The sequence below is a fragment of the Girardinichthys multiradiatus genome, chromosome 20, assembly GCF_021462225.1.
Source record: "Girardinichthys multiradiatus isolate DD_20200921_A chromosome 20, DD_fGirMul_XY1, whole genome shotgun sequence".
In the NCBI taxonomy this organism is placed as follows: Eukaryota; Metazoa; Chordata; class Actinopteri; order Cyprinodontiformes; family Goodeidae; genus Girardinichthys; species Girardinichthys multiradiatus.
Genome location: NC_061812.1, coordinates 1,471,237 through 1,498,760, shown reverse-complemented (window position 1 = coordinate 1,498,760; position 27,524 = coordinate 1,471,237). Strand labels below are relative to the sequence as shown.

General features: G+C 42.3%; 1 long non-coding RNA gene across 1 annotated transcript; it reads right to left on the bottom strand.

Moving 5' to 3' along the window:
* LOC124856091 lies at positions 1 to 27,524 on the bottom strand. The gene is made up of 3 exons (XR_007035252.1): positions 27,338 to 27,524; positions 23,812 to 23,885; positions 1 to 281 (listed from the first exon to the last, which is right to left on the bottom strand). It is a non-coding gene; the product is annotated as an uncharacterized LOC124856091 (long non-coding RNA).

Genomic DNA, 27,524 nt, shown 5'->3' with positions numbered 1-27,524 from the left:
TTTCTCCTGTTACTACATGCCAGGATCAGCATGCAGTGACAGTGGACAGCCACTTGCATTGTGATGATGACTTTGCAGCAATCTCTTATACCCAGGGATGGACTGGCATAGGGGAAAACCGGGGATTTCCTGGTGGGCCAGTGGGTTAGTGGGTTCAGCCGGTGGAGGTGTTGAGGTCAACCCCGTGGTGACGCAGAAGACTCTTGTTTTGCGGTGCCATCATGATTCCTCACACCGTCTCTACCTCTCCTCCCTCTAGTTTGCAAGGCCTTGGAGTGGACCTGTAAATACATGAAGGAGCTCTGCTTGGCCAGCTGACAGTGAGCAGCAACAAATGAAATAATTTCTGACTATTATTTAAGATGTACTAAAGCCAGCATGTGTGGAACAGGGCCGGTTCTAGGCATGCATATGTGAGGGGGCACCATCATGCGTACACATCATGCTCCAGCATGTTTATTGTTGTTGTTGATTTGTGTTTTCTTTATGGGATTGGGGTAAACTGTGTAGCGCTGTACAATCTACCAGACTGGACTGGTTTCCCTCAGTTGGGCCGGAAAAAAAAAAAAGCCTTGGGTGGGTGGGGAAAATCTGGGCTGCTTTCACAACATTTGGAGAGGTTTTAGAAATGATTCATGGGAAAATTCTATCAAAATAGTTGTTATTGTGTGGTAGAAAAAATCTCAAAATGTTATCTTTTTACTCATATCAGTAGTTCATTTATTTTGAAAAAGATAATCTGTCCAACTTGACATCATCAATCAGTGATGCTCATTGGTTAATCAGCGCTGAGATTATATTGGTCAATGCGGTTAAGACTTCATCTAATACATGCTGAGGTGCAGCCTTTACTTTGTTAAGCTTTGACTTGATGTTGTGAGACAGCTTCATGCTGAAGGGGGAAAATACAAAAGATATCCAGAAAGCTAAAACCAGATGTTAGGATTATGATTATTGATTAATTAATATTTATTAATAGTTATAATTGAAAATCATAATTTGAGAAAATTCCTTTCTTAACCAAAAATCCTTATTTATGAATCGAAATCAGAGATGTCCTCTGGTGTTGTAAGTGTGGCTCAAAGCCCTTGATAATTACGATTATTAAATTCTCAGTAATAGTTGATAACTATTACTAGATGTCACTGTTTATTCAAGAGGAATATGGTGTTGAACGAAGCTTTGGGAGCGCCCCCCCAAAGTGTAGCTCAGTGGCAGTAGCTTACAGGCAGTCATAAAACTTCCCCCAAGGTTGGAAACTTAGCGAACAAAGGATAATAAAACTTTTGGCGGCAACCAGTAAAACACAAAGTTGAAGAAAAAGAAAATGCTGAGTTTCACCATAAGGTTATTATAGCAGTTCAGTTTTACGGCGCACCTGTGCTCAGGTGTTCACACAGTAAAAACACAACTTGCGAGACGCGGCGGCCTCAGAAATCAACAGCAGTCAGGTTTCAATAATGTAAGGCATGCACATACAATTTAGAATACATTGGACTATAAGTGGCGATTCTAAATCGCACTAAAATCCTACTCTATCCTTCAACAAGCTATTTTAATAGAAATAAAAAAAAAGGAATTAAATTACTTGGTGGTGTCTTCTCTGGATCAGAGGAGAGGAGAGAGAAGGGGAGGGGGGAGTTTCCACGCGTCCGTGGGTAACTCAGGAAAGCGACCTGTCCTTGTTCTTGACGGACCATCACTAGTCAACTGGAGCAAAAAAAAAATCATGGATGAAATTTCTTCTCCTTGAAACCTCCTTAGTTTTTTGGTTACGTGTTAAATCCACGTCTTCGATCGGTACAGTTGAAACTTACAAGCCTTCTTATTCTTGTAAGTTTAATTTGCTTAGTTTTCTGGCCAATGGGAGAATGAATGAAAGTCCACGTGTGAATATCTTCTCCAGAATGACGCTCCAGTTGCGAGGTAACCGCGTCTCGGTTCCAAGCTGAAAAGCGCCTCATTAAAGGGCTCACTTTACTATATAGCCCATTGTGACATCAGAACTGGGATGCCCCGACCTATCAGCCGCGGCGCCCGCTGGGATTTGTAGTAGTGGACTATCCTGGGGTACAAAATGGCTGATAACGCCGGAAGGCATAGTGGCGTCCAGCAACTTACAAATGGTCCAATTTAAAGCAACACATGGTCCAACACAGACCAGCACCATATCCCAGTTGGATCTGGTGCTGGTCAGAACAAGCACAGACATGTTTGGAGGCAGGTACTCAAGCCAAAAAACGGGCATCCATTGGCAAATTTATTCATAATATTAAAATTAAAAAAACAGGATATATTTATGCTTTAATAACCTTTCTTTTCTTGGCATTATGCTGCAAAATGTGTAAATGAGATAAATCAATGTTCTGTATCATAATCAATAGAGACTGAATCAGCTGAGAAAACAGTAAACATTATTTGACTGTTTTCTGACAGAGTTGAACCTTTACACTAAAATAAACCAATATACCAATATTAATATAACTCACCACACTTTCATGGAGCTCAACTTTCATTTCAAATCATAAACCTACTTTAGGTGGTTAATGTTAACACTGGGTTCATTATTATGCTAATAAAATGAAACAGACAGCTAAGTAACATTTTCCTATTTATTCATAATTTCTATATCATAGAGCATTATATTTAGCCTTCCTAAGAACAGAGTTTGGCCATCATGCTGTAATTATAAAATACTGTATGTTTGTTTCTATTGTCAACACTTTACTGTGAGAGTTGCTAAACATTCAGAAAAATGGTTGTGGCCATGCTTTTTATTTTACTCTTCAGGCTTTAACATCAAAATCATCAAGTGAAATGAGGGAAATGGTCTAAGTTGTCTGGTTGTATAACTCTCTCTCTTTCTCTCTTCATTAAATCTGACAAACAGGCAACAGCTGGACAAGACTTTGAAATCAAGGATTTCATGAGTACAAAATGTGTAGGCAATGCGTTATGCAGTCATACATGGATGCTGATTGGAAGAAATGCAAGTGTTTTTCAGTAGGTGTTGCACCAAAATGCCCCCCTCTCCGGGCTCTTTTTAAAGAAACACCAGGCCAGAAGTCGTGTAATATTTGCAGCAGTGCTAAAATGTTCAGCATATGCAGTCAGGCCTGGTCAGTTAGCACCTGCCTGATAGCTGGACAATTACCCAGCCCCAAAGAGCTTGATGGAAGCCCGCTGCTGGGCTAGTCCAGTGTTGGAGGCAGAGGCTTTGACAGTCCAAACCTTAGTAGATACAGTAACCTCAATTTTAGGGGACAGCTAAACATAGTTATAAGAAATAAACCAAAGCATCATGATCCTAGCATCATGTTCGACCAAATGTTACATTAATATTCTATTGGTTCTTAGAATCTTTGGCCAAATCGAATGCAAATGTTAGTGAAGCTGCTCATGCAGCTTGCTAAAAAGCTTTGGAGAACTAAAATGCACCAGAAGGTGTGCACATGTGAACGACTGCTGCAGCTTCTCAACACAAGATGATCCTTCTGTCAAAGAACGATGAGCCACACACCACACAACTGATGAGAGGAATGTTTACTGTGAATAGATAACAGATGTGATGGTGAATTATTTATTTCAATAATCTCTTCTATTTCTGTAATGTCATTGCTGACGGCAGCAAACAGTAGAGAGGTGCACCGTCAGCGGCAGTCGTTACTGTGTCACTCCTAATAAACCATGGCAGCCTGCTGTCTAATTAGCCATAATTCTGCTCATTGGGGCTGTAAGCAATGTTTGAAAATCTTGCCCAAGTCGTAGCCTTGCTCTGCCAGGAGGAATGTCACAGCCAGGCTTGGGCTAAACAATGCTGGCACGCCATCAAGACGTGCTGGCGTTCGATGCAGTAAAACTCTGTGAATGGCCCCCAGCCCTAGAAGAACTCAACAACAGTTGGAGGAAACTTCTGGGAAAGCATGGGCGGCTTTTTGGCAGTGATTCACCCCTCTGACCTTGACTGAAACATTCAATGTGTGGATCTGATAACTTTCTGAGGCCAGATGTACACATAGATAAAACAATGGCAGCACACAGGTCAGAATGAGAAGAGTTTAAAATCTCCAAATTTCACTGTCTGTCTGTGTGGCTATCCACCACCCTGCTGATCTGTGGCAGTAATTAAGAGACAGTCTGAGAAAAGGTTGCTGGCAGGGACGATAGGTCTCCATTTGCTGCAGCATGAGGAGGATCTATCTCAGGAGAGCATAATGATATTATTAACAGTTTACACTTTGTAGTTTGGTTACACATCAGTAGTCACTGACAATATTTGAAATTTTCCAAATGTTTCTGGCATTAAAGAAACAAGACACTATTCAGCCTCAGACATACAATCCTGCATTAAAACAAATTGTATGAATGTACAATGTAATATTCTGTTATTATGTAGTTTCTGATGAGGCTCTATCACAATGAAGCTGGAGCTGCAGAATGAAAAGTGAGGTCCATCTCTGCAAAGACCTGGCTGCTGCAGAGCTTCTGATGGACCTCTCTGCAGAACTTAGCATTTAACACAGATGGTGGAAAGGTCCATCATGTTGGTTCTGTATCTCAGGACCCGGTCTGTTTGATGCTGCTGATTAAAATCATTTAAACACCAACATAGGGAGGAGGGATTTCTTCTGGTCTTCTGTTTGTTCAAGGAGCATATTCATAATAACATAATTGAAAGTATGTGAAGACTTTGCACATCTCCTACAGTGTAGGGCTTACCTGGACATTTTATCTATAGATTATTTGAAACAAAAAGGTGCTGTTTTCCCTTACAGTTCAGTAAAACAAAGCTTTGTTTCTCCAGAAAAGGAATTTTATTAAAAGTGATCGCTTTCAGGATCTGACACAGAAAAACAGACCATTAGTCTTTGCATTGCAGTCATGTTTCAAGCTATGTGTTTAATTAGTATTGCAAGGGTCAACAAGGTTTTCAGCAGCCATTTGGCCTATTTAAAGGAAACAGATGGTGCAAAATCTACTTTTTTAACCCTTAAATACATTTTCCTGTGTACTTGGAGTCTGTAGAAGTGCAGAAAAGTTGAAATTAGTCTTTCCAGGTGATGCGTCTTTATATTTTGTTTGGGTCGTATTTTTCAGTCTGTCCGGTTTTCTCTATCATCTGTTACATTTTTCCAACTATTACGTTGCAGTATGTGTTGTGGAACAGCTAAACAAGGTCATGGACTTCCGGCTGATCAGTGTCGTGTATCCGCCATTTTTATTTCTTACTGTGATTTTGTAGTCCAAGCTCAACTATGCCTACGATGAAAGAGGATATGTTCGGTTGGGTTGTTGGGTGTTTTAACACACAAAACTTAATTTCATGGAAATAATCGCACATCAGTGGAAAAATTCGTCATTGTCTGCATGAAGCTCTTCAAGGACGAGTTCTTCATCAACCTCCTCCAGTATCAAGAAGGATTTGCTGAAAGACTTCATCTGATTAAGGGCTCTGTTCCTTCTGTCTATGGAAATGACGGATGCAGGAAGCTGCAAATAACGCTTAAATGACACCAAACTTTATTTTAGACATTCATTTATTGTGTAGATGTGACGTCCTGGCCGTGGTTCTGATAGCAGCAGCATCGGGTCTTCTGCTGATGTTGGTGCTGCTTTTAGCTCCTGGAGAACAGAACCGTTCTGCGTGTTTTAATATTATTATTACATTAACAGTTTTCATTGTTGTTGCTGTTTTTGTCTTGTTTCTGTGGTGAAAGATAATTGTATCTCTGTTATCAAACTACAAAAATGGCCGAGCAGGTTAAAGTGGAGCGCTCTTTGACCTTTAGGGGGCGGGGTGTGAAGGGCCTCAGCAGCATTTAAAGAGACGACACCAAAACAAATTACTCTCAGATGCTCCTCAGAACAGGTAAAAAAGGAGCCTGAGGAGCTACAAGAACAAGGAGTTCAGACCAAAGCATTGAGGTTCCACCTTATATAGACCACAGCTGGATGCACTTACTGTTATTTATGTCATGAAGTGACATCTTTGGTTTTGTTGTGGTCTTGTGTTTTCTATTAGTTTGGAATTTCTCTAAGTTATTTTAGTAGTTTATTTTCTATTATTTGTTATGGTTTTCTTATGACTATTATTATATTCATTGTATTCTAGTTCTCTTGTCTTTCTTGTAGTTTCTAGTTTAGTTTCCCTTTTAGTTTATCTGTGTTTATTTATGTTTAAATATTTGTTCACCTGCGCTCTTTGTTTCCTAGTTTATTTTCTCTGTTCCTCCTCGTCCTGCTTCCCTTTCTGTGGTTTAGATTTTGTTTATTTACAGTCAGGGTTCCTTTATGGGTTCTTTGTTAATTATTAGGTTTTGGTGTTTCTTCTATTTCCTTTAGTTTCTCAGTTTTCTTTAGTTAATGATTATTGGAGGTTCTTATGTCTCTTTTGGTTTATTATCTTCCACCCATGTCTATGTGCTTTTTGTACCATGTTCCTGCTAAGCCAATTTTGTAAGTTGCGGACTTTTTGTCTTTGTTAAGTACCTGCAATGTTTTGCTTCGTTTTGGAAGAACCTTGGAAATAAAGCTGAAGACTCCTTTAAACATGTTGCTGCCTAGGTCTTGTCTGCACGTTGGTCACTAAACCACAGAATGCGACAAATTTAGCTTTTAACTTTATGTTCTCTATCTTTTCTATTCATAGAAGCTACACCTGGGCTGACTCTGTATCTACCTGTGGCACCTTCCTGGAGGGGGGCATCGTCCAAGCTTCTGCTGGCAACAACTTAGTGCTCACCCTCTACAGATCAGAATCAGAATCAGAATCAGCTTTATTGCTAAGTTCGTACATACAAACAAGGAATTTGACTCCAGTACACTTTGCTCTTTTGTTCTGTTTTTGCATTACAGAATATACATATTTACAATTTACACATATATAATAAAATGGTGCATTTGCAACATCTGTATGCTGCTGTTTTGTACTCTATTGAATGTTCATCAGAGAAACAGCCTGGGGGAAGAAACTGTCTTTGTGGCAGCTGGTTTTAGTAAACAGTGCTCTGTAGCGCCACCTGAAGGTAAAACTCTGAACAGTTTATGTGCAGGGTGTGTGGGGTCTGCAGAGATTTTAGCAGCTCTTTTCCTGACCCTTGACCTGTATAAGTCCTGGATGGAGAGAAGGTCAGCCCTGATTATTCTCTCTGCAGTCCTGATTATTCGTTGCAGTCTGGACCTGTCCTGTTTTGTGGATGATCCAAACCACACTGAGATGGATGAAGACAAGACAGACTGAATGATGGCAGTGTAGAAGATGACCAGCAGCTCCTGTGGAAGGTTGAACTTCTTGAGTTGCCTCAGGAAGTACAGTCTCTGCTGGACCTTCTTCTGAACAGTGTCTATGTGTGAAGACCATCTCAGGTCCTCAGAGATGGTGGTTCCTAAGAACCTGAAGTGGTCCACAGCCGATACAGTGTTGTTGAGGATGGTGAGGGGGGTGTATGGGGGTGGTGTTCTCCGAAAGTCCACCACCATTTCCAGTCTTGAGTGGGTTCAGTTCAAGGTAGTTCTGACCGCACCAGTGTACCAGCTGATCCACCTGCTGTCTGTATGCAGACTCATCACCGTCCTGGATCAGTCCAATGACAGTGCTGTCGTCTGCAAACTTCAGGAGTTTTACAGACGAGTCCGATGAGGTGCAGTCATTTGTGTACAGAGAGAAGAGGAGTGGAGATAGAACACACCCCTGGGGGGCACCAGTACTTATTGATCTGGATCGGGAGAAGATGCTCCCCAGTCTCACCTGCTGCTGTCGGTCCGTCAGGAAGCTGTTGATCCACTGACAGGTGGAGGCTGGGACGTTGAGCTGGGTGAGCTTCTGGTGGAGGATGTCTGGTATGATGGTGTTGAAGGTGGAGCTGAAGTCTACAAACAGGATCCTGGCGTACGTCCCTGGGTGGTCGAGGTGTTGCAGGATGAAGTGTAGACCTAAGTTAACAGCATCATCTATTGACCTGTTTGCTCAGTTAGCAAATTGCAGGAGGTCCAGCAGGGGGCCTGTGATGTCTTTCAGGTGCTTCAACACCAGCCGCTCAAAGGATTTCATGACCACAGACGTCAGGGCTACAGGCCTGTAGTCATTTAATCCTACGATGGTGGGTTTCTTGGGAACCGGGATGATGGTGGATCGTTTGAGGCAGGAGGGGACCTCACATTTCTCCAGTGACTTGTTGAAGATCCTTGTGAAGATCGGAGCGAGTTGATTTGCACAAGCTTTCAGGCATGATGGGGAGACGTTATCAGGTCCTCCAGCTTTCTTTGTTTTCATGCGCTGAAAGAGACTGTTTACCTCTTCCTCGGAGATCTTTAGTGCAGGCAGAGGATCTGATGGTAGGGGGTTGGTTGCTTTATGGGAGGAATTTGTTCCTGAATGGGATGTGGAGGAGATGGTTTCAGGTGTGAATGGCTTCTTGTCATGTCTGCAGTAGAAGCCATTCAGACGGTTGGCCAGGAGACGACTCTGTTCAGGATGGGTGGAGGGGCTCCTATAGGCAGTCAGGTTTCTCAGACCAGTCCATACAGCTGAACCATCACCAGTAGAAAGGATGTTCTTCAGCTTCTCACTGTAGCTTCTCTTAGCTGCTTTGATCTCCTTTGTTAGTCTGTTCCTGGCCTGCCTGTACCGCGCCCAATCTCCACTGCTGTGAGCTTCTTCCTTTTTCCTGCGCAGATTCCTGAGGTGTGGAGTAAACCATGGCTTGTTGTTTCCAAAGCTGCAGAAGGTCTTGGTCTGCACACACATGTCCTCACAGAAACTGATGTATGATGTCACCACATCAGTTAGTTGGTTTAAGTCAGTGGCTGAGGTTTCAAAAACAGTCCAGTCTGTGCATTCAAAGCAGGCCTGTAGCATCTGCTTTGATTCCTCAGTCCACTTCTTAACAGTGTGAACCTTGGGTTTGGAAGCTCTTAGTCTCTGTCTGTAGGTTGGGATGAGGTGGATTAGATAATGATTCGAAAAACCCAGAGCAGCCATGATCCACATGGCCCTGTCTTTTAGTGTTTAACCCTTTCTCTCTCGTAGACATGGCTACTGACTGAGCTTCTACCGTGACTAACTCTATGTTCTCTCTTTCAGACTCTAACCTTGAAAACTGGATCAGAGTTTATCTGTTCTTTCTTTCTAGATGAAACGACTAAAGGAGCTACATCCATTAACATTTACTTTTCCTTCCCATAGAAAGTACTCCTGGATCAAAGCTTCTTTGTTCTTTTTGTGTCTCTGCTCTGTTCTCTCAAACCTCCAGTCGGTCGTGGCAGATGGCCGCTCACACTGAGCCTGGTTCTGGTTCTGCTGGAGGTTTCTTCCTGTTAAAAGGGAGTTTTTCCTCTCCACTGTCGCTACATGCATGCTCAGTATGAGGGATTGCTGCAAAGTCAACACCAGTGACTGTCCACTGTTTCTACATGCTCATCCAGGAGGAGTGAATGCTGCAAGTCACTGACTGGATGCAATCTGCTGGGTTTCCTTAGATAGAAAAACTTTTTATCCAATTTGAATAAATATCTGAATCTGACTGAACTGTTCAATGGTTACGATTAATTGGAATGTATGAACCTGACTTTATGAAGAACCTCGAGGCAACGTGTGTTGTGAATTGGCGCTATATAAATAAACTGAATTGAATTGAATTGAATAGGAACCACCAGTAAACCTGCAGTCTGAGAACAAAGTGCTCTGTTAGGAACATATGGACCAATCAGATCTCTGATGTATGATGGAGCTAGATCATTAAGGGCTTTATATGTGAGGAGGAGAATTTTAAATTCTATTCTGGATTTAACAGGGAGCCAATGAAGGGAAGCTAAAATAGGAGAAATATGATTTCTCTTTTTAATTTTTATCAGAACTCTTGCTGCAGCATTTTGAATCAGCTGAAGGCTTTTAACTACATTTTGTGGACATCCTGATAGTAAAGAATTACAATAGTCCAGCCTTGAAGTAACAAATGCATGGACTAGTTTTTCAGCATCACTCCTGGACAGGATATTTCTAATTTTGGCAATGTTCTGGAGGTGAAAGAAGGAAATCCTCGAAAGCTGTTTAATATGGGATTTAAATGACATGTCCTGGTCAAAAATAACACCAAGGTTTTTTACTTCATTACCAGAGTTCATTTTAATGCCATCCAGGTTAAATGATTGACTAAGAAGTTTCTTTTTTAAAGACTCCGGTCCAAAGACGGCAACTTCTGTCTTGTCTGAATTTAGAAGCAGAAAATCTAAAGTCATCCAAGTTTTTATATCTTCAAGACCTGCTTGTAGTCTATCTAACTGGTTGGGCTCATCAGGATTCATGGATAAGTAAAGCTGAGTATCATCAGTGTAACAGTGAAAATGTATTCTATGCTGCCTGATAATTTGACCTATTGGAAGCATATATATAGTAAAGAGAATTGGCCCAAGTACTGAACCCTGCGGTACTCCACAATTAACCCTGGAGTTTAAAGATGATTTATCATTTACATGAACAAACTGGAATCTGTCAGACAGATAAGATTTTAACCAGCCTAGCGCTGTTCCCCTGATCCCTACAGCATATTCCAGCCTTTCTAAGAGAATATTATGGTCGACTGGATCAAATGCAGCACTGAGATCTAACAGAACCAGAACAGACACAAGTCCATTATCTGAGGCCATAAGAATATCATTAGTGACTTTCAGCAGAGCTGTTTCAGTGCTATGATGAGCTCTGAAACCTGACTGAAACTCTTCAAACAGGTCATTGCTGTATAAATGTTCACACATTTGATTAGCAACTATTTTCTCAATAATTTTAGATAAGAATGGAAGATTGGATAAAGGTCTGTAATTTTTCAAGTCATCTCGATCAAGCGAAGGTTTCTTAAGTAAAGGTTTAATTACAGCTAACTTAAAAGCCTGTGGTTCTGATCCATTTACTAAAGATAGATTAATTATATCTAAAATGGGGCTGGTAATCAGAGGGAACACTTCCTTAAATAATTTGGTTGGGATTGGGTCTAACATACAAGTTGAAGGTTTAGATGAAGCTAATATTTCTGATAACTCAGGAAGCTCCACAGGATCAAAACAGTCCAAACACAGATCAGGTTCTGCAGTTATTTCCAATGTTGTCTCACTTGCTGAGGATGAAGTAATCATCTTCAGGAGTATGTCAAAGATTTTATTTGCATTGTCTAATGCACCACGCAATGATGAAGTAACACTATGAACAAGATAATCAATTTGTGAAGGGGAAGAAATCAAATTATTGCCCTCCATTGTGCTTTTCAGTAATAATGAAGAAATTAAAGCTGGAACAGATTCTTTAAAGGTTGTTACAGCATTATCTGATAATAATCTACTATAATGAAATTTTCTTTCAGATGTGGAGTACTTGGTTAAATTCAACTCAAAGCTTATTAAAAAATCGTCAGACAGGACAGGGTTATGAGGAAATATTGTTATTTCTTTACACTCAATGCCATATGTCAGCACAAGGTGGGTAAGTTTGTTAATGTTTTGATCAAAGCCATTTGAGTCTAAGATAGCATTAAAGACTATATTTAGGCTATCACTTTCAGCGTCTACATGAATGTTAAAATCCCCCCCTATAATAACTTTATCTGTATTTAACACTAAATCAGATAAAAGGTCTGAAAACTGATCTAAAAATTGAGAATAAGGGCCTGGTGGACGGTACAAAACAACAAACAGAAGTGGTTTTAGTGCTTTGCAATTTGGATGAGGAAAACCAAGGATTAAATATTCAAAAGAGTTGTAGCTATTGATTGGTCTGGGACTAATCAATAAATCAGACTGAAAGATGGTTGCTACTCCTCCTCCTCGCCCAGTATTTCGAGGAATGTGGAAATTTAAATAATTAGTAGGAGTTGACTCATTTATAGTAACATAATCATCTTGCTGCAGCCAGGTTTCTGTGAGGCAAAATAAATTAATCTGATTGTCACAAATCAGGTCACTAACTAGCAATGTCTTTGAAGAGAGAGATCTTATGTTCAGTAAGCCACATTTAATTGTTTTATTTTTCTTTTCAATCTGAGTTGTGTTTATTTTTATGAGATTTTCATGATTTCCTCCTTTTAGATTATTATTTGATCTATTCAATTTTGGCCTTGGGCGAGATATTGTCTCATTAGGGTAATGGGTGGGTAGCAGTACAGAAGCTGCAGAGAGGAGTGTTAAACTACGACCCTGCTTCCTGGTCTGAACCCTGGGTTGTCAGAGTTTTGGAGAACTAATAAATTCGGCCAGATTCCTAGAAAGAAGAGCTGCTCCATCCAAGGTGGGGTGGATGCCGTCTCTCCGGATCAGACCAGGTTTTCTCCAAAATGTTCGGCAGTTATCAAGGTAGCCCCACGTCGTTTTCTGGACACCACCTAGACAGCCAACGGTTGAATGACAGCACGCGGCTAAACATGTCGTCACTGGTCAGATCGGGGAGGAGCAGAGCAGCTGACTACCTGGCTGTGGAAACAAGTATCCACACTTTAACTGTGTTTTGCTGTAGAGTTTGACCATCTGGTGTTGACCTCCAGTGTTTCTGCTTCACAGTGTAATATGAAAGGATTTTGATGATTTCACGCACACTATATCTTTGGTTATAACTGTTGTAAATTATTTTGTTAATTCTTTAACTGTATCACTTGTTAATTAAATTAATTATGTGTTTGCAAAAGGAAGCATTGTTACTCTTGGCATTTCCTTTTAGGTACAGTATGAAGCTTTGTGAATTTCCAGAATAACTTCATTACTTAGACCCTTGTAGATAAATGAAGTTTTGAGGTTAATGAGATTTTTTAAGTGTCATTTTTTCATTATTTAGCCACAGTAAGGTTTATTACAGAATGTATCCAAGTCATCATTTTTATTAGATGTTTCCTGCCAATATTAGCCCTATTAATATTAACCCTATTAAGACAGCTTGACACTGTCTTAATAGGGTAATGGGTGGGTAGCAGTACAGAAGCTGCAGAGAGGAGTGTTAAACTACGACCCTGCTTCCTGGTCTGAACCCTGGGTTGTCAAAGTTTTGGAGAACTAATAAATTCGACCAGATTCCTAGAAAGAAGAGGTGCTCCATCCAAAGTGGGATGGATGCCGTCTCTCCGGATCAGACCAGGTTTTCCCCAAAATGTTCGCCAGTTATCAATGTAGCCCACATCGTTTTCTGGACACCACCTAGACAGCCAGCGGTTGAATGACAGCATGCGGCTAAACATGTCGTCACTGGTCAGATCGGGGAGGGGACCAGAGAAAATTACGGAGTCCGACATTGTTTTAGCAAACTTACACACCAAAGCAACACTAACTTTGGTGACCTCCAATTGACGTAACCGGGTGTCATTATCACCAGCGTGAATAACAATCTTACTGTATTTACACTTATCCTTAGCCAGCAGTTTCAGGTAGGATTTGATGTCGCCGGTTCTGGCCCCTGGCAGACATTTGACTATGGTTGCTGGTGTCTCTAGTGCCAGGTTTCTGACTATGGAGCTGCCAATTACCAGAGTTGGCTTCTCAGCGGGTGTGTCGCTGAGAGGGAAAATCTGTTAGAAACGCAGACGGGTTGGTGGTGACCTGTGGGCTGGGATCTAGGACTATGCTTTCTACGTACCGTCACACAGCCGGCCTGAGGGCCCGGCTGCGCGGGCTCTGCTGAAGGACTGCTACGGGGAGCTACCCTCGGTGGCTCCGCGCTGGCTAAGGGGCCTTGGCTATCTTCACCCTCGCCTCCAAAGCTACAAAAATGCTACATTTATTACACGTACCATTATCACTAAAGGAGGCAGAGGAGTAACTGAACATCTCTGAACATGCTTCAGAGATCTGATTGGTCCATATGTTCCTAACAGAGCACTTCGTTCTCAGACTGGTTGAGGTGCAACCACACCCTCCATTTCTGCTACCTGTGTGACCCCTTCTCTTTTCCAATGGTTATAACCAGTCTGACAGAGAGAGGTATCCCAATCCTTGTGGTTTTTAGTTTAACAATGAACTCCAGTCGGTCGTGGCAGATGGCAGAATGCTGCAAGTCTCTGACTCGATGCAATCTGCTGGATTTTCTTAGATAGAAAAACTTTTTATCCAATTTGAATAAATAACTGAATCTGACTGCACTGTTCGATAGAAATAATTGGAATGTACTGTATGTACCTGACTTGAAATCGATTCGATTGAATTGACGTAGCCCATTTTAAAGTTACCCACCTTTCACACAATGCAACAGAAAACAACACTCTCCAATTATTTTCACCTCTACCTTCCTCCATCCCTGTTGGTTGGAGTAAGGGGGAGTCAGGTTTAGCCTAAACCGGCTCAGTTATGGTTGAGGTCCAAACACACCCTCCATTTCTGCTACCTGTATGACCCTTTCTCTTTTCCAATGGTTATAATCAGTCTGACAGAGAGAGGTATCCCAATCCTTCTGGTTTTTAGTGGACAAAATTTATCAGATTATTATTTTACTTAGTACCCTACACATAGCCCATTCTAAAATGTCCAAACTCTAACACTCAGTAGTAATCTAACCTCCCCAACAAAGCCGCACCATTCCTAACCCTTTGTGAAGAGCCTTGAGACGACGTGTTGTGAATTGGCGCTATATAAATAAAACTAAATTGAATTGAATTGACAGCAGGTTTACTGGTGGTTCCTCGAGACTCTAGAAGTAGAATGGGAGGCAGATCCTTTAGTTATCAGGCTCCTCTCCTTTGGAACCAACTCCCAATTTTAATCTGTGAAGCAGACACCCTCAACTTTGCATTGGAGCAGTTTGCGTCCAATTGAGATGTGGCCAGAATGGGTCAGCTCCTCTAAGCCTTGGGTTCTGGGTCTCAACCAGAATGGGGTAAGTCTCTCTGTCTGTAATTCTGGTGACGTAGTCACAAATGATGATAGGACAGAGTGGGAGCAAGATGGACAATTCAGAGCCTTCTCTGAGGTAATGTGGGTGTTTCTCAGAGGTAAAAAAGCAAAAAGAACAAGATTGTAGATACAAGCAACTGATATGACATGATCAATATCTACACAGTGTGGTGTGTGTGTTCAAACCTAAAATGGGATTATGTAAAAACAAAACAAACTGCACTCAGTTTTCAGCTTCACTTCAATTAACGGCGTGTGTTTCTTTCACCTTCAGGTTTAATGTTTTTAGCAGTTTTGGCTCTTTTTGTTGTTGGACTTTGTTGTTGGACTGTTGTTGGAATCTTTCTCAACGTCCTGCCCAACCATCCTCACTCCACACTTTTCATCCAGTTCGTTCGTTCGTCGTCTTCCGCTTATCCAGGACCGGGTCGCGGGGGCAGCAGACTCAGCAGAGACGCCCAGACGTCCCACTCTCCAGACACCTCCTCCAGCTCCTCCAGGGGGAGCCCAAGGCGTTCCCAGGCCAGCCGAGAGACATAGTCCCTCCAGCGTGTCCTGGGCCGTCCCCTGGGCCTCCTCCCGGTGGGACGTGCCTGGAGCACCTCCCGAGGAAGGCGTCCAGGAGGCATCCGGTATAGATGCCCGAGCCACCTCAACTGGCTCCTCTCAATGTGGAGGAGCAGCGGCTCTACTCCGAGCCCCTCCCGGATGGCCGAGCTCCTCACCCTATCTCTAAGGGAGTGCCCGGCCACCCTACGGAGGAAGCTCATTTCAGCCGCTTGTATCCGTGATCTCGTTCTTTCGGTCATGACCCAAAGTTAATGGCCATAGGTGAGGGTAGGAACGTAGACCGACCAGTAAATTGAGAGCTTTGCTTTTCGGCTCAGCTCTCTCTTCACCACAATGGACCGGCACAGCGCCCCCATTACTGTGGCAGCTGCACCGATCCGTCTGTCGATCTCCCGCTCCATTCTTCCCTCACTCGTGAACAAGATCCCGAGATACTTAAACTCCTCCACTTGAGGCAGGAACTCCCCTCCAACCTGAAGAGGACAAGCCACCCTTTTCCGGTCGAGTACCATGGCCTCGGACTTGGAGGAGCTGATCCTCATCCCAGCCGCTTCACACTCGGCTGCAAACCGCCACAGCGCATGCTGTAGGTCTTGGCTAGAGGGGGCCAGCAGGACCACGTCATCCGCAAAAAGAAGAGACGAAATCCACTGGTCCCCAAACCAGACCCCCTCCGGCCCTTGGCTGCGTCTAGAAATCTTGTCCATAAAAGTTATGAACAGGACCGGTGACAAAGGGCAGCCCTGCCGGAGTCCAACATGCACTGGGAACAGGTCCGACTTAGTGCCGGCAATGCGGACCAAACTCCTGCTCCGCTCGTACAGGGACCGGATGGCCCCTAATAAAGGGCCCCCAATTCCATACTCCTGGAGCACCCCCCACAGGGCATCACGAGGGACACAGTCGAATGCCTTCTCCAGGTCCACAAAACACATGTGAACCGGTTGGGCAAACTCCCATGAACCCTCGAGCACCCTGTAGAGGGTATAGAGCTGGTCCAGTGTTCCACGGCTGGGACGAAAGCCGAGGTTCGACTATCGGTCGGACTCTCCTCTCCAATACCCTGGCGTAGGCCTTACCAGGGAGGCTGAGGAGTGTGATCCCCCTGTAGTTGGAACACACCCTCCGGTCCCCCTTTATAAGAACCCCCGTCTGCCAGTCCAGAGGCACTGTCCCCGACCGCCACGCAATGTTGAAGAGGCGTGTCAACCATGACAGCCCTACAACATCCAGAGACTTGAGGTACTCAGGGCGGATCTCATCCACCCCCGAAGCCTTGCCACCGCGGAGCTTTTTAACCACCTTGGTGACTTCAGCCTGGGTGATGAAAGAGTCCAACCCCGAGTCCCCAGCCTCTGTTTCCACCACGGAATGCGTGATGGCAGGATTGAGGAGATCCTCGAAGTACTCCTTCCACCGCCCGATAATGTCCTCAGTCGAGGTCAGCAGTCTCCCGCCCCCATTATACACAGTGTTGGCGAAGCACTGCTTCCCCCTCCTGAGGCGCCAGACGGTTTGCCAGAATCGCTTCGAGGCCAACCGGTAGTCCTTCTCCATGGCCTCACCGAACTCTTCCCAGGCCCGAGTTTTTGCCTCTGCCACAGCCCGGGCCGCAGCACGCTTGGCCTCACGGTACCCGTCAGCCGCCTCAGGAGTCCCACAAGCCAACCACAGCCGATAGGACTCCTTCTTCAGCTTAACAGCATCCCTTACTGCCGGTGTCCACCACCGGGTTCTGGGATTGCCGCCACGACAGGCACCGTAGACCTTACGGCCACAGCTATGGGCAGTAGCATCGACAATAGATGCAGAGAACATGGTCCACTCTATGTCTCCAACATCCCCCGGGATCTGGTCGAAGCTCTCCCGGAGGTGGGAGTTGAATACATCCCTGGCCGAGGGCTCCGCCAGGCGTTCCCAGCAGACCCTCACTATGCGCTTGGGCCTGCCGAGTCTGTCCGGCTTTCTCCTCCTCCAGCGGATCCAACTCACCACCAGGTGATGATCAGTGGACAGCTCAGCCCCTCTCTTCACCCGAGTGTCCAAAACATGCGGCCGAAGGTCTGATGATACGACAACAAAGTCGATCATCGACCTCCTGCCTAGGGTGTCCTGGTGCCAAGTGCACTGATGGACACCCTTATGTTTGAACATGGTGTTCGTTATGGACAATCCGTGACTAGCACAGATGTCCAGTAACAAAACACCACTCGGATTCAGATTGGGGAGGCCATTCCTCCCGATCACGCCTCTCCAGGTGTCACTGTCGTTCCCCACGTGGGCGTTGGAGTCCCCCAGCAGAATAATGGAGTCCCCGGGAGGGGCACTATCCAGCACCCCCGACAGGGACGCCAAGAAGGCAGGGTACTCTGCACTACCACTCGGCCCGTAGGCTGAAATGATAGTCAGAGACCTCTCCCCAACCCGAAGGCGCAGGGATACAACCCTCTCATCCACTGGGGTAAACCCCAACACGAGACGGCTGAGCTGGGGGGCAACAAGCAAACCCACACCAGCCCGCCGCCTCTCCCCGTGGGCCACTCCAGAGTAGAAGAGAGTCCAACCCCTCTCAAGGAGATGGGTTCCAGAGCCCACGCTGTGCGTGGAGGCGAGCCCGACTATTTCTAGTCGATATCTCTCGACCTCCCGCACAAGCTCAGACTCCTTCCCCCCCAGCGAGGTGACAGTCCACCTCCATAGAGCCAGCCTAAGCATCCGGGGATCGGGCCGTTGAGGTCTCCACCTTCGTCCGCCACCCAATCCTCTTTGCACCGGTCCCTCACGGTTCCCCCTGCAGGTGGTGGGCCCACTGGGGGATGGCCTCGCGTCTCTCTTTTCATCCAGTAGAAATAAAAATGTATTCTCCTGTTTTCCCTGCCTCTGTTGCAGGCAGCAGATTTTAAACAGCTGTTAGAGTTCAGATAGATGCTAATGCTTTTACCCTGTCAATCTCCAACCCATTGAGCTGGTCTACTTCCAGTTTGCGACTCTCTTCTTTCCTGGGAAGCATGATCTGGTGAACCCAGAGCCTCAAACACAGTTCCTTTCTCAGGTTTAGCAGTTTTTGAATGTCTTCCAAATTTAATATTTTGTAAATCATAAACGTGAAAGAAAACACAGTCATGTTTTATGGCCAGTGTGTATTTGGACATGTTTGAATGAGTGTCTTCATGCGTTTTATTGATATATTGTGTTTGTTCTAAGTTAATAAATAAAGGTAATTTTTACCTGAGAAACTTGAGGTGAGTTCAGCTCACTATCTACTATCTCTGTGAGGATGTCTTATCATGGAAATTTGGGATGGGAACTGGTTTTCAGATAATCAATAATTGTGTATGAATTTGTAATGTGTTTAAAATTTGAATGAACTGACTTTGTTTGGCACATCAACTGGAAGAAGACTTTTTCTAGGCAGGGCTGCTAAGTTCAGCACAATAACTACAGAACAACTGTTTGCTGTGTTGGCACTGAGATTTAGGATGGAGCATTCTTGACTTGGTCATTTTCTGTGTGCATATGCATTGAAGTTGAGGTTTAAAGGTGCAAAAGCCTATGCTGTGTTGGGCCTGCCGGTTCAGTTCTGCATAAATAAGGCAATAAGCAGGACAGTGGAGAAGGAAGATGAGAAAGTAAAAACATTTGGTTTAATAGATATTTGGCAGAAATTTTTAAATGAGTCAAAATGTAAATTTGAAATCCCTGGAAAGGGCAGAAAAAAAATCTTCCAAGCGTTAGTGCCTCAGAGCACAGTAAAAGGAAGGTATTTAAATCAGACAGGTGTTTAGTGTATAGTTCCAGACTTGTCCCTTAGTGTCCAACATTAGGAATGTTAAAAAAAATTTTAGGCATTTTTCGTGATTCATAACTTAGCTATTATTACATTTATTATTATAAAGGTTATCAAAGGGACAACAACGATATAATAAGAGGCATTTATCCAGAGGTGTGTAAGTAAAGGCATGTGATGCTCACCAGCACAAAACTATTACAGTCAGAATATTAGGACACTTTTACATTGAGACCAGATTTTTAAATCCTGCAAATGTGTAAGTCAGACCAGAAGAGCAGATACAACTTACTGGAATAAACGTTCCTGAAATGTAGTGTACACAAGAAATAATTATTGAAATGGAAAGTAAAGAAGCAGGAAGGATGGCTTTTCTACATCTTAAAAAACAAGCTTCCAGGAAAACACCTGTATTTTTCGGATCTCTCCCAGCACTCTAAAACTGTTCCAATACCAGGGAAGGTTGTTCATAAAAGTTGGTCATAAGCTTTGAAATGCATCACATCTGGAGCAACGGTTCTCTATGACCATCTTCCATGTTGGTACAGCTGAGTTAACAGCACTTTGATTTATGTCTCCATTTACAGGATTGTGGATCTTATCAGATGATGCTGATGTGCTGATTTGATGAAAGTAAAGCTTCAACGTCACAGTGGTTTGAAAATGACTGCATTTAAAATCCAGTCATGTGATCACTATATTGTGAATTTGGAATTAATATAGCTCTCCTCAGCGAGGCAGAAAGCATAATACCAAAATGTCCCAATGGTCTTTTAAGTTATGAGAACCTGATAGACAGCAGGTAGACAGAAGCAATGGATGGACTGCTGCCAAACATCTCCTACCCTGTCAGAAAGGAAATAATAAGAAGTTCAGGCTGGTCTCACCTTGCACGAGATGTTTATTATCATTTAACCCAGATTATTAATTGTCTTTCAGTGATGTGAAGGTATACATATATATTCCTCCAAACAAATGACATGCAGAGTCACATCTTCAGAGAGTCTCTTGTGCAAAGAGACATGAAGTTTATCTGTCAGCTGGAAGTGAAGAACTCAAACTGAGCACAGCTGATTTTCCTACTTGAAGAAAAGCCTTTTTCTGCATGTGTTAGAGTTGGTTATAGAAATTAAATTGAATAAATAGGCCTGAATAGATGTCCCTCCCAAATAAAATGAATCTGCCATAATTATACTGCAGCACCAGAGCAGTTAGAGGCAGCAACAAGGTTCTGCTTTCCTTGACTTTACTGCTGAGGCTCGTGAAGGTGCAGTGGGTTTAATTTCACAAAACATCTGTGATGGGAGGTGCGTGTTTGATAACCTGTACGCCACACACACACACACACACACACACACACAAACACAGTAACTGGCAGCACTGTCAGAAGATGGGGCGGGGGTTAAGTCTTTTGTGTGTCTGTGTTGGAAGCAACTTTAACAGATTTCCTTGGCTTAAGTATAAATTAGGGAAGTCCAACTGAGACCCATAACAATGCTGCAATCATTAACCATCTAATGGGCAACCATCCGCAAACACAGACAGCTTGATAAACCAGCATCAGCTTGTTACTCATTACTTCACTCCAGAGAAGCATTTGAAGGAAAACTTTGAGGACTTCTTTATTGCGCTCCTCAGGGATCCATCTTGGTGTGAGCTCATTGCAGGTTTCTTCTAAGCTTGACCTTATGCAGGATGTCTTGTAGACATCTTGATTTGTGGGTTATTTCATGGTTTACCTTTTTTTTTTTTTTTTTGCTGTGACCTATTTTAGCTTATTTTCACTACCAGAGTACACAGGAGAAGTTACATTTATTTTGTGTTAGATGACTCTGCTGCAGGAGTCAAGTGTAAGTGTTGCTCAACCGGTAAAACTGCAGTCCAGCTCACTTTTTCAGGGCTTCATATTCTGCAACATTTCTAATTGGTGTCTTCACATTGCATGATGATACTGTTGTAATGTAAAAGGTCACCCAGAAGACAGTTAATGATTGCAGCTTTGTTATGGGTCTCAGTTGGACTTCCCAAATTTCTATTTAAGCCAAGGAAATTTGTTAAAGTAGTTTATAACACAATGGACTGTCAAAGCAGGGGGAGCAATGTGGGCAGAGCAGAATCACAATTTCCCTCAGACTGAAGGAGGAACTGGCCTCACTTGATCCACATTCTGATTGGTTGCAGATACATTGCTGCATTTAGAGGGGTCTTCATGAAGCAACACTTCTGCCACAATCATTCTATTCTTCTGAATTAAACTAATTTATTGTGTTTTTCACATCTTTAGTTTCTATAATAATGTATTTCTTCAAATGTACTTTCTCATCTTCTGACCCGCTGGTTGTGTTCCACCGTCTGTGGACAAACTGTCTCCCTGAAACGATGTCTTCTGATCAGAAGGATGTAGAAAAACAAAAAAAACTTTGTTGGTAGTCTTTGACAGATGCACAGACATCAGGTAGTTTTTCATACATCTTCTCTTGCTTCCCCGAAACTGAAATCCTTAAAGGATCATGTCTCATTATGCTTCTTAACGCTGGTGGTCTTCTTGCTCCTCCCATTAAAGGTCTCACTTTTCCAAAGAGCATCAAAGCAAACTGGCCCTTCAGATCGCTGCTGGGATACAGCCCTGCTGAACGCTGTGAGCCAAAGGAAAGCTTCTGTGGGACTAAGTGAAGTCAGTTGAAATGATTGTTCTTGTGAAACTGACTGGTCTTCAGCTTACATGCTGCAGTGTCAGTTAGTGATAAAGAAAGCGAACTGTATATAAATATAATAACTGCTAAATGAGTGGGAGTAAAAAACAACCATTGTAACCAGCATTATGGAACCTAAATAAGGATCTTACACTGGAAAGTAATTCAGCTAGAGTGAGAACTCTGTCAGCACTTTTCCCTGAGATCTAAACAGTGTAACTTAAAGGAGTGAACATCCTGATTAATGAGGTAAAAATTAACAAGGCAGCGTCAAGCTTTCCCCTGCAGCTCAGAGAGAGGTCTGTGGAGAATCTCCACATTCTGGATCCGTTCTCCCAACTCAGGAGCAGATGTAGTTGCACTCTGCAGATAAAATGAAGCCCAGGTAAAAAATAAGTATCTGTCTTAGGTGGTCAGATAACAAGATGTTTCACATACAGCTTTAGGTTGATCTCTGAAAACATTTTCAGAAACAAGGTAGTTCAGATTGATGGATGGGTCTTAATTTAAAGAAACTCTGAGGCTGGTAGACAGTAACACATCCAATTTCTACCTCACCGCTGGATCCCTCCTGTGGTTGGACCTGCGAGGCTGACTCTAAAGCTTTATCTGTCTTTACACAATGACTGTCAGATGTTATTGCATAGATATGCACACACATCACAGATAACAAGTCAGTTTTGCTACAGAAGCAAGAGAAACAGCCTAGACACAATAAAAGGAGCCAGGTGCATCATAATCATCACCCAGATGAGATTTTAAGAACCGAGGAAATTCGTGCCCATTTACAGCTCTTTGTGTAGTTTAAGGTGAGGGATGACATTCTTTCAGTCTGAGAGACGCGTCCTAAAATCCCAACATTTTCACTGCTGGGTGCTTGTTTTCAGACAAGGATCTTTTATTAATCAACACAGTAGTATGAACACCGTCACAGTCGTCACAAGGTGAAGAAATCTGGTTGAGTTAAAATGATAAATCTGTCAGAGAAACTGGGGGAAAAAGCAGAGCAATGCTTAATTTAAAATGGTTCTGCAGCAGGAACACGTTGCTTAAAATCATTCTGGAAAAGAACATTTAAACCAATCACGGTGGAAAATTACATAACAAACAAAAGGAGAAAGTTAAAGCTTTTTTAAATGAAGGGAAAACATATTTCTTTTTTTTGGTCTGAATTGATCCACATTATTTATCAAAATAAAGGTTTTCTCAGCAGTTCTTAATAAAGATATGACACAAAGAGAATCAACATTTTTTGTTCAAAATGTTCTAATTGTCCCAAATATGTAGGAAGTTTTCCTTCAGGAAATCTCAGGAAACCTTTGCAGGTGATCAGAGCAAATTAGCTCATTTCCAGTATTTAATGTTTTCTAATTTTCTGAGACACTGATTTTGGGTTTTCATTCTCTGGAAGCCAGAATCATAAATTTTACACAAAATAAAGGCTTGAAGTATTTCACTCTATGAGTCATGAATCTTTATAATAGGTGAGTTTCATTTTCTGAAATGAGGGACGCAACATCTTAAACTTTTTTGTTATTTCTAATATTTTGAGATGTACCTGTATAGGTGAGGAGGAATTAAAATAGCTTTGTTCATAATGTGAATAACAAACAGCTGGAAAACACATGAAGTGTGAATATTACTGTCTGTGATTGTAAGTCAAGCTTTCCAACAGGAACAAATCAACATTCCTGTCTAACAACAAAAAGCAGCCTTAAACAGTCTCACCTGTTAAAGGATTAAACCGTTATTGACTCGCAGGTGAGTTTTACCAAATTCCATCATTCCTCCATCCATGCAAGACAGTCCAATAAATACAAATTTACATACTTTATAATTCACTATAGTTTTATTTTACACCTTAGCACCCTTATGAAACCACCAAAAAAACGTGCAGAAATGTCCCACCTCTCTTGTCCTATTGTCCCTGCTGGAACCTTTAAATGGTGTCTGCACCACCGAGACGCAGTTGTCCAAACACACTGAAGAGGGCACAGAAAAGACAGGTGAGTAATCACATTATAACAAACAGCTTCTTAACGCTCACACTTTAACCTGTAGACCTCACACATTAACATCTGCCTAGGTTTTACTAAGTGGTGGAACTCATTTGCTCCAAGCAACAGTTATTTTCTCCTACAGACAAGCACCAAGTGGTAACTCTATCAGAAATGAACATGTCCAGGAAAAACTTGGGCCCCTAATAGGAGATAGTTGTAAAATCTCTGTGCTTATATGTGACAAAAAGAAGAAAGCTAAAAGGATAAGAGACAGTAATAAACAATCAATGAAAGCCATAAACTGTCAGGTACAACCAGACACAGAGTTAATATCAGCAACTAAGTCATATAAACTGGTTTTATTTAACATTAGATCTCTATCAGGAAAATCATTTTTAATCAATGACTTCATTACTGACCACGATCTTGATGTTCTGTTTTTAACAGAAACATGGTTACATGAATTTAATGAAGCTCCCATTCTGATAGAGGCGACGCCTCCAAACTACTATTTTCTTTGTGAGAGCAGACAGCAAAGAAAAGGTGGAGGGGCCACTTTGTTTAAAGATTTATTAGAGTGTAAAAAAGTATTTCTGGGCAAATTTGACTCTTTTGAATATTTGGCTCTCCATGTAAAGAGCCCGGTCCGCATCATGTTCTTGAATATTTACAGGCCTCCTAAGTCCAAAACAAACTTTTTCAGTGATTTTAATGAGCTTTTATCTGTGATATGTGTTGATTATGACTGTTTAATTATTGTGGGAGACTTCAACATTCACATGGACAATCCTGAAGACAGAAGTCCAATAGATCTATGTGACACTCTTAGAAATGTTGGTTTGACTCAACATGTTAAACAGCAAACGCACAAACAGGAACATATTTTGGACTTGATCATTACTAATGGTCTAAACATTTCCAAGGTGTCTGTAACTGATGTTGCTCTATCTGACCACTTTTCTGTTATTTTTGAAAGCATCATCTCCAATGACTCAGTTTACCAAAGAGACATGATAAGAAAACGCATCTTTAAGGACGGTGCTGCTGAAACCTTTAACCAGATTTACTCTTCTACCTCCACTTTGCCCTGTAACACTGTAGATGAGCTGGTAGAAAACTTTCATTCTAAAATCTCAGACATCATTGATTCAATTGCTCCAATTAAAGTGAAAGTCGTTTCTGGGAAGAAAATGTCTCCATGGAGAAGTGCTCCACCAGTCAGAAGTGAAAAAAAGGAGTGTCGAAAAACTGAACGCAGGTGGAGAAAGACTGGACTCCAGGTTCACTATATTATCTATAAAGAGAGACTATACAGATATAACCTACAACTGAAAAATGCAAGAGAATCTTTCTTTTCTGAGCTCATCAGTAAAAACATTAACAATGCTGGTGCATTATTTACCACGGTCGACAGGTTAATAAACCCTCCTGTAACTGTAGCATCTGAACTCCACTCTACCAGGGCCTGCAATGAATTTGTTAACCTCTTCACTGAAAAAACCCAAAAGATCAGAGAGGCAGTCAGCACATCCACATCAACTCCAGGACCAAAGTTGTCTCCAACTAGAACTGATTTTGACTAAATTTCCCAATTTCACCAAATAAACTACAAAATCTTAGAAGAAATTGTACAGCAACTAAGCTCTTCTTCCTGCTGTCTCGATGTTTTACCCACAGATTTCCTTAAGAAAGCTTTGCCTGTAATAACATCTGATTTAACACAAATAATAAACACGTCCCTTTTGCTGCTACTACAGAACTACAGGCCTATATCAAACCTCCCCTTCATCAGTAAGATTATTGAAAAAGCTGTTTTTCAGCAGTTAAACAACTTCCTAACAACGACCAACCGCTTCGAGGTCTTCCAGTCAGGCTTCCGTGCTCAAAGGGTTAAATCCTACTTGAAGGACAGGGACTTTTTTGTGTCAGTAGGTAACTTTACATCAGAGAGCACAAAAATCACATGTGGCGTTCCCTAAGGGTCCATCTTAGGGCCCCTCCTATTCAATATCTACATGCTCCCCCTAACTCAGATTTGAATAAACAACAACGTAAGTTACCATAACTACGCAGACGACACACAGCTATATGTTACGATGTCACCAGGTGACCATGAACCCATTCAAGTGCTGGGTAAATGCTTAGAAGAAATCAATGCATGGATGGGCCTAAATTTTCTTCAGCTGAATCAAAACAAAACTGAAGTAATAATCTTTGGACCAAAGGAAGAGCGTTTAAAAGTTATCACAGAGCTTCAGTTAATACAGCTAGAAACCACCAGTCAGGCTGGAAACCTGGGTGTAGTGATGGACTCAGACCTGAACCTTCAGAGGAACATAAAGACAGTAACAAGGTCAGCCTTCTATCACCTAAAGAACATCTCCAGGATTAAAGGACTAATGTCTCAGCAGGACCTTGAAAAACTAATTCATGCGTTCATCTTTAGTAGAATAGATTACTGCAACGGTGTCTTCACAGGTCTACCTAAAAAGTGGATCAGACAGCTGCAGTTGATCCAGAACGCTGCTGCCCGCGTCCTCACTAGAACTAAGAATAGTGGAGCACATCAGCCCGGTTCTAAAGTCCCTACACTGGCTCCCTGTAGCTCAGAGAATCGACTTTAAAATACTTAGTCTATAAATCACTGAATGGCTTAGCACCAAAATACATTACAGACTTGTTGTCAGTGGATCAACCACCCAGACCTCTCAGGTCTTCTGGCTCAAATCTACTCTGCATACCCAGAACCATAACCAGAACCAGAACCAAACATGAAGAAGCAGCTTTTAGTTCTTATGCTCCACTAATCTGGAATAAACTCCCAGAAAACTGTAAAAGCACTGAAACCCTAAGTTGCATCAAGATTAAAAACATATTTGTTTAGAGTGGCCTTTGACTGGGCCATCTAAACATTATTAGTTATGTTTTCAGTCCAATTTTCCTTTTATTTTCTTATTCATCATTCTATTCTCTTTATTTTATTAAAAAAAATTGTAATTACTTCTGTTGTTTGATTTTCTGTATCATTGAAATGTTTTTCCTTATTTACAGCACCTTGAGTGCCTTGTTGCTGAAAAGCGCTATATAAATAAACTTGACTTGACTTGACCAAGCTTCTTAATGAGGAGCATCTGTGCAGGGCCTGGAATATACGGCTACATGCTAATCATCAAAATACTCAACATTCAATAACTAATTAAAACCTATTGTGTGCAAATGGTAATTGATAAACAAATATATGCTCAAGGTGCAGTTCCACATAAAGTACAAGCTAAAGTGCCTTTAATAAAGTGCAAAGATGGTCATAAGCTACTGTACAAGTTACCAAAATCACATTAACAGAGAAGTGAAGGTGTAATAAGATCATGCTTCGTCTATACCTTTCAGTCTCATTTCTGCCCATTTACATTTATTCTACAAAGATTAATACTCACTCAATGAAGTCAGATCAATCAAACCAAACAGCTGAGTGGGTAAAATGGACATTTTATAAATCAGGAAGGAAAATAGCAGAAACAAATCCGTTTCTGTTTGAAACTAAAAGCCTGATCTCCTCCACGGGCTGATAAGCCAACCGAACTGAGGTGAAACATGCTGCGGAGCTCCAGAGAAGCCAGTGAG